The following is a 17837-nucleotide window of genomic DNA, read 5'->3' on the forward strand; positions in this document are numbered from 1 at the left end:
TCTCTGCCTGCGCCTCGGCTCGCACCTTATGCTCTTCGCCCTTCGCTTACCACTTTACTTGGCTTGCTTATGACTTGCGTTGATTCTTGTTGGTTGATGTTTGCCACCATTCGCGCTCCGCTTATATATACGGTTTCGTCATGTTTAAGAATGGGTCGGCTTGCCCAGGCCGACCATACAACTCGGTCACCCACATAACGGTTGACCCTTCCTTCTGGTCCTCGTCCAAAGGACGGGGGAACCTCGGAACATAGGAAAGGTAGAAGACCCATAGACGAGACTGTCGGGGAGGCAGAGAAAGCATATAAGTAAGGAACGGATGCAGGGATCCGCAAAATTATAGAAGAAATGGAGGACCGAATTATGGAAGAGGACTCCAAGGACGAAATGGAGGAATGGAAAGAACACATTCCAGATCTTGGGAACACCAGAGGGAGACTATCCCAATTCAAACAGACCTTGCATCTATATTGGCTCATGAAAAAATTAGTAGGAAAAGCAATGGAACAGGTGTCCATGGGAATGGCTTTGATCATTAGAGACATGCCAGACTACAAAAAGGACCTGCAAACTATCTAGTTCCAGCTCTGCAAGCAGGACATTAGACTGGATTGTATCTAGTGGCATATTCCATGCATTATCGAAATGACACCAGCACTTGGAGATTTAGCTGAAGATCCAGCGACAATTGAGTCAGAACAGGAAGACCTCAAAGAATAGCTGAGCATAATGATAATAGGTTTTTTGTTTTTTAGCGGCTAGCTTTCTTTTACATGCATGCTTATGGTATCTAAGACTATAAACTGGTTCTTAAATAGTTATGTATATATTGTTTGGGTAGAAAGACTGATAACTTATCGTTTTTGGATGGCTTACAATATGCATTGATGGCCAACAGACTTGGTTTCCCACTGGGCAAGTTGAGGCCACCTATTAACTGTATGTGGTTTCAGTTTGTTTATATATCTACCTAAACTTACACATAAAAAAAAAAAAAAAAATTCCATCTTGCAAAGAAATATGTAAAAGATTGAACTTGAAACGCTCCTAAAAAAAATCAAAATATTAATCCATCAACAATTTTCTAATGAAATTCCTTGCCAACAAAGAAACGTGCGAAACTCCCAAACCTAAAAGAGGCCATTATTACTTGATTAAAAAAAAAAATCCATCTTGCAAAGAAATATGTAAAAGATTGAACTTGAAACGCTCCTAAAAAAAAAATCAAAATATTAATCCATCAACAATTTTCTAATGAAATTCCTTGCCAACAAAGAAACGTGCGAAACTCCCAAACCTAAAAGAGGCTATTATTACTTGATTATTATGTGATTTCATGCAACACTATATTATATTCAACTTCGAAATTCAAGTTTGGAAATTTATAAAATGAAACTCACTAACACACTACTCTTTCTCTTTCTGACCATCACTGTAATTTGTTGAATCTTATCACTAAAGCTTCAAGATACACTTCAAGAGAGTAGACTTATTTGCAATTGTTGAACTTCAAGATTTGCAACAGAAGTTTCCAAGGAATGACTGGAAACTGTCTATATTTTGTTGAAACATTTGCTACATCTCCATGTCTCTGTGTCTTTACAGACCTATGCAGTCCAACCCTCTGACCTATCATGTATCACTTAGAAAATAAACATCTCTTTATAGACCTATGCAGTCCAACCCTCTGACCTATCATGTATCACTTAGAAAATAAACATTTCTTTACAGACCTATGCAATCCAAGTCCAACCCTCTGAGCTGTCATGTATCACTTAGAAAATAAACATCTCTTTATAGACCTATGCAGTCCAACCCTCTTACCTGTCATGTATCACTTAGAAAATAAACATCTCTTTACAGACCTATGCAATCCAACCCTCTGACCTGTCATGTATCACTTAGAAAATAAACAAATGGTACCTTCTCTGCTCAAAATAGGTACCCGAAACGTCAAAACATGTTGTAGTGAAGCTCCCGAAAAGCTCCAAAGTACCATTTGAAGCTCCAAAGAATTTTGGCAAGTTTCCTACCAACTCCCAAGCTCATAAGAGCATGGGATACGTGCTCTCCAATACCTGAAAGCGGTACGGGTGTTACTATAGATAATAATAACTTGAATTTGATATTAAAAATTTAAATAAATTCATATTCAATTACATTCTCTGAATTATGAATCTAATTTCTTTATATATTAAGGAAATGTCTTTTAACATGATCACTCTAAACAGGAAATTTGAAAGAAAAAAAACATTGCCACACGAAAAATAGGCATTCATGTACACACCTTATTGCTAATTGCAAATAGTTATCCTCATATCTCTACATGTAATAAGTGTTTTTGGGAGGTTAAAGTTATGTTTACAATGCAAAATAAATTCAGTACTTAAAAATTATACTTCTAATAATTCTTTTAACCAGATTTTAAGTCATGATTACTATAAAGGTCTCAATTATAAAAGACATTTGTATACTTTAAACCATTACAAATTTTTATTTGATCAGCGCTACTTCTCACATGATTTTCAACTGCAGAGTATATGTTTACACGGTTACACTTAATTAAATGATATCAAAAAGTGGCCTACTTCCGGATCTTTCACTAAGATTTGAGTAAGTTCACACCGGGCACGACATTAGAGTTTGGTTCTCAATTATTGAGAAAAATGGTTAGCAAAGTTGATCGCTTTTTATGGAAAGTTTGCATGAAAATAACTGAACAGTTTTTTAATACATCAAGATCAAGATCTCTGTAGAACAACTAATTCACAGTGAACAAGTTACTAATAAAATAATTAAATTTCACTAAAATGCGTCGAGAATTCTTTAATTTCTATGTCTGAGAAGATCTGAAGGAGCACTTCTCGAGGAAAATGTTTTTAATTTTGAAATTGTTGTCTGATGATTTGAATTAGAAATTTCAACGAAAACATGAAGTTCGAAATCTTGTTGCTGTTACTTTCCTCGAAGTTGACTTCGATAACGCGATTGTCTTTAAATAGTTTTTCACTTTCAAATCCTTCTCTGCGATTTGAATTAAAAAATTCAGCGAAAACATTGAAGTTTGAAATCTTTGATGTTGCTTTCCTCGAAGTTGGCTTTCAATCTACTGAAAGTCGTTGACTGCTTATTTCATTATTTGTTAATAATTTTTAAGTTTAGTAAGACTTTTAAAAATATATATTTTTAAAAATATAATTAAAAATAAGATATTTTATTTTTGTTCGGTCAATTAGCATTTTTATTCTCATCGTATATGTAGGATATTTTTATAAATGGATGGATAGCAACTAGGTCAATTCTTTAACCTGGTCGTTGTCTTTCTAATTTAGAGATATTCTCAAAATTTGTAATCGAGAGATATTCTCAAAATCTGTAATCTAGATAAATTTAGCAATTATAGATATCTTCAAAAAAGTGCACATGAATAATTAATTGTAGAGGATGAACAGATTTATTGTTAGATAGGTTATGAGGATGTATTTGTGATATTTTAAATTTCAAATTTGACAAATTTCTATTAAAAATATGGAAGAAGAGAAATTTATTTACATACCAAAAAAATATGTCGAGGGTTTTATTAATTCAATAATAGAGTAAATATAAATATATAAGAATTTTCTCAAGATAAACAAACTACTTTTATTATGTTATCTATTTAGTTGAGAGAATATCTCAACCTCAAACTATTCTAGGAGATACCTAGTAGATACTAACTCTAGCTAATAATGACCAATAAGCATTACAACCACATATATGGTCACATATAAGAGACAAGTAGGGGTTACATATTCTAACACTCCCCTTGAATGATTGCTTGTCTTGACCTCTATCGGCTAAGATCTTCATCAACATCTTCTCCTCTACAACATGTGCTCCACTATGCATTGAAGAAACTCCTGATCAACAAACTCTATGTGTGGTCCAACCTGGTACTTTCCCTTTGTACCTCAATTAGACATCATTAGAATTTCGACATCCATATAAAAGAGGCACCATGCATTAGAATACCTGGGTAATCAGTTGTTGTAGATGTTGATTCACTAGGATGTCCTTTGTGTACATGGTTCATTCAACTGCTTCATGAACTTCCCCCCAATGTAAAACTTCACTTCCGAGAGTCTAAAATTAATATGGTTTGGTCCTAGTGTTACATAAATCCACAACAAATACAATTGCACTATAGTAGACAAGTTATCCAAGTCATAAGGGAAACATGGTAAAGCGATAATCATGTTTGTCCATGCATTATAGTGATATTCCCTTTACATGGGTGTGGCTACGGAGGTCGTTTACATTTTTTGGCAAGCATAGAAGCTTGGGGGTGAAGAAAATCATCTCTATTGAGCACTTTTTAAGCACTCGAACGAGCAATATTTTAGCCCTTAATCAAACTATTTAAGGGATTATATATTGCTTGATTGACCTATAAAACAAACCCTTGATTGAGCTCCTACATAACCTAAGGTTACATAGGAGCTCAATCAAGCTATCTTTTTTAAATTCCCACAAAAAAAACTTGTTTGTTTTGGCGCAGATAACTTAAAACAAAAAGGCTCCATCGAGCCTAATTCTTTTAACAACGTTGCCGCAGTTGGAACATGCATTTTTGCACTAACTGTGGACTTGAGAGCTCGATCAAGGATAAAAGGAGCTCAATTGAGGAGCCAAGAGCTCGACCCAATCACCGAGAAACTCGACTAGCCGGCCAAAGCTCAACCAAGGATTGCACAAACCGTACAAACAAGTTACTAATAAAATAATTAAATCTATGTAGAACAACTAATTCACAAGTTACTAATAAAATAATGAGATTTCACTAATATGCGTTGAGAATTCTTTAATTCTATTTCTGAGAAGATCTGAAGGAGCACTTCTCGAGGAAAATGTTTTTAATTTTGAAATCGTTGACTGATGATTTGAATTAGAAATTTCAACGAAAACATGAAGTTCGAAACCTGGTTGAAGTTGACTTTGATAATGAGATTGTCATTAAATATATTTTCACTTTCAAATTCTTCTCTGCGATTTGAATTAAAAAATTCAGCGAAAACATTGAAGTTTGAAATCTTTGATGTTGCTTTCCTCGATGTTGGCTTTCAATTACTTAAAGTCGTTGACTGCTTATTTCATTACTGGTTAATAATTTTTAAGTTTAGTAAGACATTTTAAATAAATTTTTATATTATTTTTTTTCCCTTTTTCTATGTAAATATAATTAAAAAACAAGATATTTTATTTTTGGTTTTTTTAACTAGTATTTTTTTCTCATTCTTATGCTAGATTTAGGATATTTTTATAAATGAATGGAGAGCAGCTAGGTCAATTCTTTGACTTGACTGCTCTCCCTTAGATTCAGAGATATTCTTAAAATCTGTAATCTAGATAAATTTAATAGCTATGGACATTTTAGAAAGATACACATGAACCACTCATGAGACCAATATTTATAACTAATAATTTTGGTTGAGAGCTAATTGTAGAGGATGAACAGATTTATTATTAGATGGGTTATGCAAATGTATTTGTGATATTTTAAATTTTAAATTTCAAATTTGACAAATTTCTATTAAAAATGTGGAAGAAGAGAAATTTATTTACATAACAAAAAAAATACGTTAGGGTTCTATTAATTCAATAATAGAGAATATAAATATATACACATTTTCTCGAGATAAACAAACTACTTTTATTATGTTATCTATTTAGTTGAGAGAATATCTCAACCTCAAACTATTCTAGAAAACACCTAGTAGATACTAACTCTAGCTAATAATGACGAGTAAGTATTACAACCACATATATGGTCACATATAAGAGACAAGTAGGGGCTACATATTCTAACACTCCCCCTGAATGATTGCTTGTCTTGATCTCTATCAGCTAAGATCTTCATCAACATCTTCTCCTCTACAACATGTGCTCCACTATGCATTGAAGAACCTCCTGATCAACAAACTCTATGTCTGGTCCAACCTGGTACTTTCCTTTTGTACCTCAATTAGACATCACTAGAATTTCAACATCCATATAAAAGAGCCACCATCCATTAAAATACCTGGGTAATTAGTTGTTGTATATGTCGATTCACTAGGATGTCCTTTGTGTACATGGTTCATTCAACTGCTTCATGAACTTCCCCTGAATGTAAAACCTCACTTCCGAAAGCCTAAAATTAATATGGTTTGGTCTTAGTGTTACTTAACTCCACAACAAATACAATTGCACTATAGTAGACAAGTTATCCAAGTCATAAGGGAAACATGGCAAAGGGATAATCATGTTTGTCTAGGGATTATAGTGATATTCCCTTTACATGGGTGTGGCTACGGAGGTCGCTTACATTCTTTGGCAAGCATAGGAGCTTGGGGGTGAAGAAAAGCAGCTCTATCGAGCACTTTTTAAGCACTCGACCGAGCAATATTTTAGCCCTTAATCGGACTATTTAAGGGATTATATATTGCTTGATCGATCTATAAAACAAACCCTTGATTGAGATCCTACATAACCTAAGGTTACATAGGAGCTCAATCAAGCTATCTTTTTAAAATTCCCACAAAAAAAACTTGCTTGTTTTGGCGTGGATTATTTAAAAAAAAAGAAGGCTTGATCGAGCCTAATTCTTTTAATAGCCTTGCCATAGTTTGCACATGCATTTTTGCATAAACAGTGGACTTGAGAGCTCGATCAAGGAGAAAAGGAGCTCAATTGAGGAGCCAAGAGCTCGATCCAATCACCCAGAAACTTGACTAGCTGCCTAAAGCTAGACCAAGGATTGCATAAACTGTATGAACAACTGCAAAACATATGGATCTCGAGGTAGGTTTTATGTCATTGTATGCTTCTTGTAATTTTTTTTTTTGCAAATGAATAAATGAATTAATTTTAAATGAAAACCACCACAAAAAAACCACAAAAAAAACCCACCATAGGAAAACCACCACAAAACCCACAATATGAAAACCACCACATAAAACCACCATTGAAAACCACAAAAAACCACCATTGAAGTTTATTGATGAAAACCCTATTTTTTAGCACAAATGTATGTTTTAATGGTTCAATGCACGATGAATATTGTATATGTTTTAATGGTTCAATGCATGGTGAATATTGTATATGTTTTACTGGTGATATTTATATGTTTTTGTAAAAGTATTTTTCCATAGGATATATCTCATAAAAACCTTGCTAGGTGCATTGCGTTGGCCACGCCCTCAAAACAATTTAGATACTTATGATTTCTCTTAGTCATGTTGAAAATGCAATAAGAAAATCCTAATTTAATTTTGTCCTTGAATTAAATTTGGAATTAAATTGTAATTCCATATCTCATGACAACTTGTAATAGTTAACTAAGTTAATTTGACTTAGTTGGCTATGTTAATTCGAGTAGAGGGTCTAACTAGAGTCATGTAGAGTGTCTCCTATTTTTTAGGAGCGTTGACTGAGTTTCTTTTGAGTTGTAATTATTTAATTCAGTTAAACTAGTTCCAATTGATGCAGGAGTTAGTGGGAGATCCAGTAGTGGGGTGTAACTAGCACTGATCAACTAGTAAATTGAATATTCACTCATAATTAACTCATGCATGTCAGATCAGAGGAAGACCCAATTGAGATTGGAGTTAAGGGGTAGTGTACTATCAGTTGTATAATCATCTAAATTGTACAGGTGGTGCATTAAATTAGAGGAAGGCCTATGAGGATTGCGCAATTCATATTTGTGGAGTTTCCAAATTAAATATGGGCTAATTCCTTAGGAAACTGCGCAAGGAAATAAGAGCTTGGAAGGCAACAAAATTGGCTAAGTATTGGCTTAAGCTTGTCTAGGAAGCAGTGAGATAGATTGATATAGTGCAAAGGTTACTCAGGCTTGAGAAAAGTATTGTAATCTTCTCATATTTTCTGATTAATGCAATATACAAATAGCAGGGGTTTTTAGCTGTGGCTTTCCCTGGAAAATTATTGTGTTATGTGTGATTGAATTCTTTCTCTTTTATGCTTCGTGATTTCATCGATCGTTTATTATTTCTGTTGATGAGTAGAGTATATTCAAGTCAATTGTTTTATCATATTACAATATGCAGTTTGAATCTACAAGGAATTTATACAAGTAATTTGACTTCAAAATGAGGAAAATAATGCCATTGGAAAGGTCTCAACGTAAGGTACAACCTAAAAAATGTGAAAAATTGTTGTAGTGGCCAACAACAACACTTTTTAATTTGTGAACCTTTGCCAAAAAGCTACTACCTTGAAACTAGTCTTGATCTTGAGAAAGTTATTTCTAAACAATCAGGGGTCAAAACCGAATAGATGATATACCATTGAGAAGGTCTCAAATAACCCTACATAATCACTAGGCCAAAATTTTGTCTATATTTTATTCAAAATAAAATTTTATAATGAAGTCATGATTATGAAATTTATCTTCTTGGAAATGTGCAAATTGTGTACTTTGTAGGTTAGTCATATCAACTTGGAGTTGGGAAATTGAGGGCTTGTTGGAAAGGTTGTTCTAAGTATTATAGGTTACAACCATTTTTTTTCTAAAAACACACCATTATAGTTTTTATATTTTGTGTAATACCTAGCTCATGTGGACCCCACCTAGGGACTAGTGAAAGGGGTCAACATTAGAAGTTTTGCAAATTGTACTCACATATGACTATATATAACTTGATCAACTTACGCATGTACTTCAATAATTTTGGAATGTTTAAGAACTCAAAAGGAAGTTGGGGATGGATTTCCTGAAAGCCAAGTCATTGCTGGAAAAAATACTGAGAGGGGGGGTGAATCAGTATTTAAACTTTCACAGTAATAATTTACTTTTTCAAACTGTTTATGCGATTTTACGGAAACCAAACTGCGTATGTCCATGACTCTAATGAATGAAACCAACATGTAGATAATAAACTTGTAAAACAACTAATTCATTGGCTGTTCAACTTAAATCAGAGTGTGATGCATTTACTAAGCAGTAAACAGATGCAGTAAGAACAAAATAAATCAACACACATAAGCAACACACATGAACACCAGGATTTTTTTTAGGTGGAAACTCAATGAGGGAAAAAGCCACCGCTTCTTTTGTCTCAGTCTTCAATCTTCTTATTATTAAAAGAGTTTACAAGTTTTGTACTGGTGCAGACTCTTTCCAGTACGCAAGCATCCACCTGCTGAAGGCTACAACCTTCACTCGTTTTCCAGCTTCTATTGGAAGGGAGCTCCAACCCCCTAGCTCGTGTACTGGCTGATATGATTACCAGTATGTAGGCGCTGGCCTACAGAAGGCTACCACCTCCACGTTTCATAAATTTTCATACTAGATACTCTTGGTACACATCAACACAATATGTAGGCCATGTTTCATCAAATTTTCAGACTGGACCCATTAGTAACATTGAAGTTCAAAATCAATCACCACTGCAATACAACCATCAAACACAACTGCATCAACCAATCACTGAAACCCATCAACTCTGAAGAAAAACACAATCAATCAATCTGAACAGTCAGATCACTGTCACCAGAACACAAAGCTGAACCCAAACACTACATCAACAACTAGAACCAACTGCAACCTCAAAATCATATGTCAGAATGTATACGCTACTTCAATGAGGACAACTTGCGTGTATACGCTACTTTCTGTAACTCAACCTTCATATACCTCTAAATATACTGAATCATAAATATTTTAGACCAAAAATTGTACTAACCAAAGACATTATGAAGATCTATTGTCATATTACAGAGTTCTAAACAGATAGCAGCAAAAGATCACCCTTCTTACTCAATCAATCAGTTAGCCAGACTCAATCTCCTTATACAATTAGTTTAACTTCAGATCTAATGAAGACATCATTGAGAAACAACAGTAAAACAACAACACTGACTAGATATATCAGTCAATTCTGAACAACAATCCCTTCCTATGTATATGCTACTTGGAAGTGTCGAATCCATGTGTATACGGTCCTTCACTGAGGCGAACCTTCATATAGATCTGCAAATAATGACTTATAACTTCGCAACTTTTCAAGACTTTAGATATACCCAAATCATAGTATTTAAAGGATAAAACATGCATTAACACTCATATATAGCCTATCCATTATCAAATCAAACAATGATGAGTCCTTTCAGGTCTCATGATCCTGATCCAACATTATATCCAAGGGTACACAAGATGTTTCAGTTCTATATCATAACCATAACCCTTACAACACAAAATATACTTCAGATAGAAGTATTCATGAAAAACCCTTTCACTTCACACTTTAGCCCTTTGAGCTTCTCCTCCTTATATACTTAGAGCCTTTGTCAATACCATGAACCAAAACAACACTTAGAACCTATGTATTCTTAGACGGGATCAAGTAACCGTTATTCCTCTCAATATTGTGGGCTAATATCATTGTATGGACCCTTGGTATTCTTTGACCTTAATTTTCGATCCCATATGTGCTTTTCCTTCTGTGAAATTGCAAGCCTATGTATACACCATTTATTCTGTGTACACGTGTGGATATGTGACTTAGACTAGGTTAAACAACGTATACAACTTAAAACATTCTCTTTCCTCAATTTCTTGATTCTGATCTGTAATATTTTGTTCCATCATCGTGTTCTTCTGTGCCATTACTCTGTTACCTCTGAATTGACATGTTACAATGTGAGTTGCCATCATACATCACTTTATCATTTTTGAACTGACCTATGGATACATCTGGTTATCATATATGTGACTTTCCATCAAGTACAACACATGTACTATAATGCCAACAATTGGGAGCTTGAAACAAGATAAACAATGCTAAATTTCTCAACATTGGGGATGACTTCCCAAAATTTGAAAACATTGGGAGCGCGAAACTCTATGAAATCCTCTGAGTTTCATTATGAAATTTTACATAAATTAATTATGATACCATGCCATTACTTTAAGAATATGACCAATATTTAGTGAATTATGTTTTGAATTTGATATACCTAGTTAGGATGAAAAAATAATTATTCATGAGTTGGATCATTCTTTTTTCCAATGCATTCTGAAATGCTACAAATTCATCAACATTTTATGGATGAACAATATTCATGAGAATGAAAATATAGTATTGTGGCGAAGTAAAATTATAAGTGTAGACACGAATGGATTCCTTTAGCCCGATAATGGGTCTAGCCACAACAGATACATTATATGGAAGATTTCTTTAGGCTATAACCAATCAAGAGGGCCTACCTCTTGGTTGCTCATCTTGTTTGATGATGTCCTCACTTGCTCGCTCCAACAATATCTTGCTTCCTTCTTCAAGTTCCTGAAACAAGTAAACAACAATAGCACACAAACATAACAATAGACAAATTGAAATTCAACCTACTTAATAAGTCAAGAAGCATTAAGAAATGAATATGTAATATTACAGAACATGTAGGAAATCAATCGATAGTTGCATATATTAATATCAAAGAGAGATTACAACCATTCGTCTTGATGTCGCAGTCTTCCTCTGACAAGACCAGGTTCCCACACACTTCTGCTAGCACTTCATGATGGCTTCAAACAACAATAGTTTAAAGACTCTTCCCTTTAGGCTTCACTCCAAAACAAACACACTTCTCCCTCACACAACTAGATGGCTACAACTAGTAATAGCTTGCTTGTCTAAAATAGTATATTCACACTCAGCCAAAACTCTAACTCTGATTTTCACACTCTAGTTTATGCTTGGGAAGAAGGGAGGTTTATATAGGAAAGATGGATGGGAGATGGATCCTATTCTCATGGGAGAAGGAATTATCCCTTCAGGTAGTTCCATCATTATAGGGGAAAGGAGCCCAAATTGTCATCCTCGACCCCATCCGGCCAAATCATTTACCAAACTTCCATTACAGAGCTTCTAGAGATGGAAGCTTCAGCTCTAATTTAAAAAAATTCCATAACAAGACTGGCATGACTGGAACACAACTTAGTCACACCGATTGGCACGGGGAATAGTGCTAATCTCTGCACATCGGCGCGGGGGAGACAAAGGTCATTAGCGCCGGTCTTGTAAATTGGGCAAAACAGAAGTTTTAGGGGAAATGGTGCAAAAGGGAAATGATATTCTCATGAAGAGGGACATAATGGGAGTTTCTCCATGAAGGAAAAGCATGTGGGGTTCACTGTAGAGGTCCTCTAGGATCAAGGAATGGGGAGTACAAGGACAGTGAAAAAATTCTATGTAACAGATGCCCCCTAAAGCGTGAAGGCCGAGCCAGAGTGAGGGATGAAATTCTTTATAAATCAGTGCGGGGAACCGGTCTGCCATCGGAAAACCTACAAGCAAGTACAGATACATATACATAAACTGAGATCTCTGTCAAGTGATACATGAATCGTGGCATGGAAGTAACCATCCAAAGAATGATCATGTAAATGGATCCAGGCGTGGGTGCAACCATCCGTAAAAAATTAAACCAAGGTATGGTAGCAGCCATCCGATAATGAGAAGGAACACATATGATAACTCATGTTCTGGTCGTAGCCATCCATCTGAAATAGACATGCATATCATCATAATCATGTCACACCACTTCATAACCTGGACTTGTGTGATTTGAGCCTAGGGTCTTTCTCTTCAACACGACCCGATCAAAGTACAGAGTCTAACTTGTGAATAGACGTGTTGATGTCGAACATGATGATAGAAAGTCACTTGATTACCAGTGAATGATGTAAACTGTTAACAAGCATGAGAGAAACCACCAATAATGACAATGGCCCTCAAGGTACTATCAACACAATTCATGGAATGTGAATACAAGAACTGAAGTTGAACACCCATGAAATCACTCGATTGAAAGCCAATGATGTGAACTTGTCATCGAGTGTGAAGAACTTGCCATTAGGGCATGCAAGCTCTAAGGTACTGGAAGGGAGTCTCTTGGTCAACTTCCTAGATAATGAGTTGAAGTTGATGGAAAGTGACCATGTCGAAGGAGGGCCATAATGAATCCCACATCATCGACGTGAGACGAGAGGATGAAAAATGATTTTGGATGATACAAAGAAACAGAGGTAAGTGTAACTGCATGAGGACAACTCTTGAAAATATTGGTGACACAACTGGAAGTTTGGAAGCTTTTGGATCCATAGGATCGGTAGTCATGATGATGTGGTAGAGATCAAATGGAAGGCAAAAATGAACGGCCCAAATCCAGGAAGGTCAATGATACAAAGGAGGATATCCCAACTTGACACAAAGCAAAGAGTGTCATGTTCAAGAGTAAGCTTCCGACACGACTCGATAGATTTCCAAATTTTCCCCCACCATTTCTGGCGAGTAACCCAATTATTTTTTAATCGCAAGCTTGAAGGGGATAGCATATGCTTGCACTGTAAGTTCATCCTTCGGATGAATCCAACCTAGTAAGTTTAACGAGCCCTAGGAAGGAGAAGCTCGTGTTCGTCATGGTGACGAATCCGATGTCATTTAATAGTTTAACAAGTCTGACAAAGGTGTAACTCAGTATCTTTTTCATGTTTAGAGAGTTTGAAAAAGACACGTAAAAGAAAACTCCACATGGTCCCTTTTCGTACATTTGTGTCTCTTGAGCCCGAAAAGGTAGAAAATAATACTTGAGAGAACCGCTTGACCATTTCAGTCAAGGAGTACCTTTTTCGTAAATAGTGCCTTCCACCCAAAAAAGGGGTAAACTTATACTGGGTGCACAATGTTTCACATCCATTAATGAGTTCGAAACGACAAGGGCTTGGCCATCTTTTCATTTTTAAAGGGTCGGAAAAGAGCTGAAAGTGGACCCCCCATTTTATTCTCTTTAACGAGTCAAAAAGGGAAAAATACTCAGTGATCTTTTCATATGGGTTTAACGAGTCGAGAAAAGAGCTGAAACATGACTCATTACCATTGTTGAACACCTGTCGCTGCACAAGTAAGGCAAAGTGTATTATCAAGTCCTTGAGGCAAAATAGGTTAAAAATATTTAAAGAACCTGATATTTTCATGAAAAATGAACAAAAGGGGAAAAAGTAAATATATTTTTTCCATTTACTATTTTACCTTTGCAGTGAAGACTTTTTACCCACTTTTTCCCTAGTTTTTCCGGAGCAGATTGCAAGAGATCCGGGAGGTCAATCGACGAGCCGTCAGTTCCAGGTAACAACCCAAGCCTTGAGCTCAATTTTCATACCATATATTTATGTTTTTAGCCATTTTTTTAGGGTTTTTAGGGAGGTTTTTGAGAAAATGTTTCGCCCTCGGTCGATGTGATTTCCAGACACGGGATCACACCAACTGAAGTGTAAAACTTCCGGAAAACAGAAAGATATATAAAAATACTTTATTAATAAATGAATAGACAGATGATGTCTGATTACAATGGGGCTCCTGGCTTAAATACCGCCATGGACACCCTTTGGGAAAGGGCATGATCTTATGATCGTGCCCTTTCATCTAATTAAACCTAAATTAAATAATAAACCTAAGATAAACTAATTTTTTACATAACATTTCCTTCCTCTCGAAAGAATGCTTTGTCCTCAAAGCATAAGTAACGACGGATGTTGTTGAAGAATGATTCGTTCTCCCAGAAAGCGTCTTCTTCGGGTAAGTCCTTCCACTTGATCAGATATTCTAAGATGATCAAGGTCGCACACTTTAAAAGGTCTTGGATTAATTTCCCAAGCTCCGTTTTTTGGTGATGTGGATATCGGTATGGCTTGATGTTGACAAGGTCTGACCCTGCTTTAACTTCTGTTCTACGCTCAATTTCCCTACTAGGCGACATCTTCATAGGTAGGTCTTGAATCTCTGGTGATTCTTCTCTGGTCATATTTGCAGATAACATTTCTAATTGGTGACATTGTATTGCATAAGCAGGTGCTCTTCTTCGACTCAGCTTCATCATCTGAGATGATGATACAACATGATTTTCTGGTGCTTGGAATCCATGTAGTTTGTACTTCTGACCTCCCCATTTGAATTTTATAAATTGTACTTGATGGTTGGCGGCATAAGTACCTAAAGTTTGTAGCCATTGGATACCTAAGACTACATCTACTCCTCCTAACGGTACTGTGAAAAATGGAGACTCTAAACTGAAGTCTTGAATCTGCAATTTAACCTTATGGCATTTTCCCACCTTTTCAATCTTCTTACCGTTAGCTATCATCACTTTCATGTTTGGTAAGGGAAATGAAAATATATTGAGTCTCTTTTCCATGGTTGCATCTAGAAAATTGTGTGTGGTTCCAGAGTCGACGAGAACCACTACGTTGTTCTTCTTTATGTGTCCTTTTAACTTTAAAGTCTGAGGTTGTGATATACCTGTCATAGCTGATAATGATACTTGTGGAATACTTCCATCATCTAGTTCTGGTGAGAATTCTGGGGCATCTTCTGTGTCTTCTACGTCATAATCTTCACTGTTTGAATCATTGGTTGCTTCACAATTATATAGGTTCTTTGGTTCTTTTCCTTTAGCACATCTATGTTTGGGGTCCCACTTCTCACCACAGCGTTTACATTTACCCTCTTTTATCCTTTGCATTTCCACATTAGATTTTTCATCTTCACGACGATGTGGTGGAACATATCTTGTATTATTTGAGTCCACATACTGGGGTATCCTTCGTCTTGCATAAGCTTTTTCCACTGTTGACCAAAATATTGGTTCGGATTTCTTTTCGGCTGTTTTTGCTTTTCGTCTTGCTTCTTCTATAGATGTAATATCATGCATCTCAAGTTCTGCTTGTAAATGGGTTTTGAGTCCCGAGATGTATGACTGAATTAGACGAGATTCTGATAACCCAGGTACTCGTGTTACTAAGGTCTCCCATTCTTGAGTGTATTCATCGACACTTCCTTTTTGTCGTAGTTTGATGAGTTTTGAAAAGAACTCTTCTTCCTTTACACCTTGGAATCTTTTGAAGAATGCATCTTTAAATTTCCTCCAGCTAATGACGTGTGTTGTCTTTTTCCACCACATATACCAGTTATATGCTTCTCCCTCCATTTTCATGGATGCATGTCTGAGCTTTTCGTCATCGTCAGTGATGTCATATATCTCAAAGTATTCTTCTGCTTTATTTATCCATGCAACATTGTTTTTTTCGTCTCCATCGAATTTAGGCATCTCGACCTTTGCCCTTCGCTGGTATGTTGCCACTGGTTGAGCGAAAAAAGGGTGTTGATTAGTAAAGTTATCCCAGAGTTGCTTGTTTGTAAAGACTGTGTTACTTGCTTCTTGGTGGGGTGTCGCTGATTTTTTTGGGGATTCAACCTTGTCATGAGAGTCTGTGGACTTAGTTGAATCCGACGAAACGTGTTCTTGATTCTCTTCACCTTCTTTCAGTAGTTGTTCGGGCGTACAATTCGACCTTTTACACAGAACTTTTAGCATTGTTAAGACCTCTTTGAAGTTTACTTCTGTTTGGACATGTTGACTTTCCATTTTTATCTCTATTCGATTTGTCGTATCTTCAAGATTTTTGATTTTGTCCGCTTGCTCTCCCAGCTTGCTCTCGACTTCATTTAATCTTTTACTGACCTCGTCGTGGTTGTTATTTATCTTTTGCTCTGCATCCAACAACCTTTTCTGGAAATCCGCCATTGTCATTGTCGACATTGAGCGGGTTTGCGGAGGCGTGTATTTATTTGCCAGCTAAAATATTTTTCCTCCCTTTTTTTTTTAAATAATTAAATTAAATTAATTTAATTAATTATTATATATATATATATTTTAAATTAAATTAAATTAATTTAGTAATTTAATTTAATTAATATATTTTTTTTTAATTATAAATTATAATAATTATAATTTATAATTATTAATTATTATATATATATATATAAAATTTAAAGTTATAAATTATATAACTTTTAATTAAATTATATATAATATTATAATTAAAATATAATATATATATAACCAAATCACTTTATAATTATAATATATATATATAGTGTATAATATAACACTATATAATATGGATATTTATATATTATAACTATATATAACGATGGATATTTATATATTATAACTATATATAACGAAAGGAGGAAATGTATTACGTTTTAATTGAAAAGCTATTTACTTAAACGACAGGCCACCGCTTTTTATTAAAAAGCTATTTAATTAAACGACATGCCACCCCTTTTAATTGAAACGCTATTTAATTAAACGACAGGCCGCTGAAGAGTCAACCGTCGTGTTGATTGGCAACAACCGTGGCAGATCACACCTCGATTTTACGGTGATACCCACTGTAATAGAACCCGCAATTATCACCGCAGACGCAGGTAGCACGAGGGAATGCTGTCGGATGGGAGGCATTGAGACGGCAGAACAGCGGAGTGATGGGAAGACTGGCACAGTCGCACAGTCGGACGGCGGAAGAAAGGGAGTGGGGCAGCAGCACAGTGATCAACGGACTGGATCAATGGTGGTCTTGCACAAGGTCGAGCTCTGTGGATGGCTGGAGGGTGACGGCAGTGTAAGGTAACGGCCAGTGAAAGAATGAGAACTGAATGAAACAACGTTTTAATTAATCGACTACGTCTAGTGAAACTTGTTCATGCCCAAACCCGTTGAAAGCCGAAACAAAGGTTATTTATTAATGATATACCCGGCCACGAAAGGTTATGTATTAGTGATATAACAAGCGATGATGAGAAATGGTGGATACGTAGCCTGGCGGTAGTGGTGTTGTGTGAGTGAAGGAACCCGTGGCAGAAAAACGAAAGTGACGGCAGCAGATCAATAGAGTCCGAGGAGCGAACTCGCTCTGATACCAAATGAAGTGTAAAACTTCCGGATAACAGAAAGAT

The sequence above is a fragment of the Pinus tabuliformis genome, chromosome 2_2 (assembly GCF_031772625.1).
Source record: "Pinus tabuliformis cultivar Carrire ecotype Pingquan chromosome 2_2, CPIR1, whole genome shotgun sequence".
Classification (NCBI taxonomy): Eukaryota; Viridiplantae; Streptophyta; class Pinopsida; order Pinales; family Pinaceae; genus Pinus; species Pinus tabuliformis.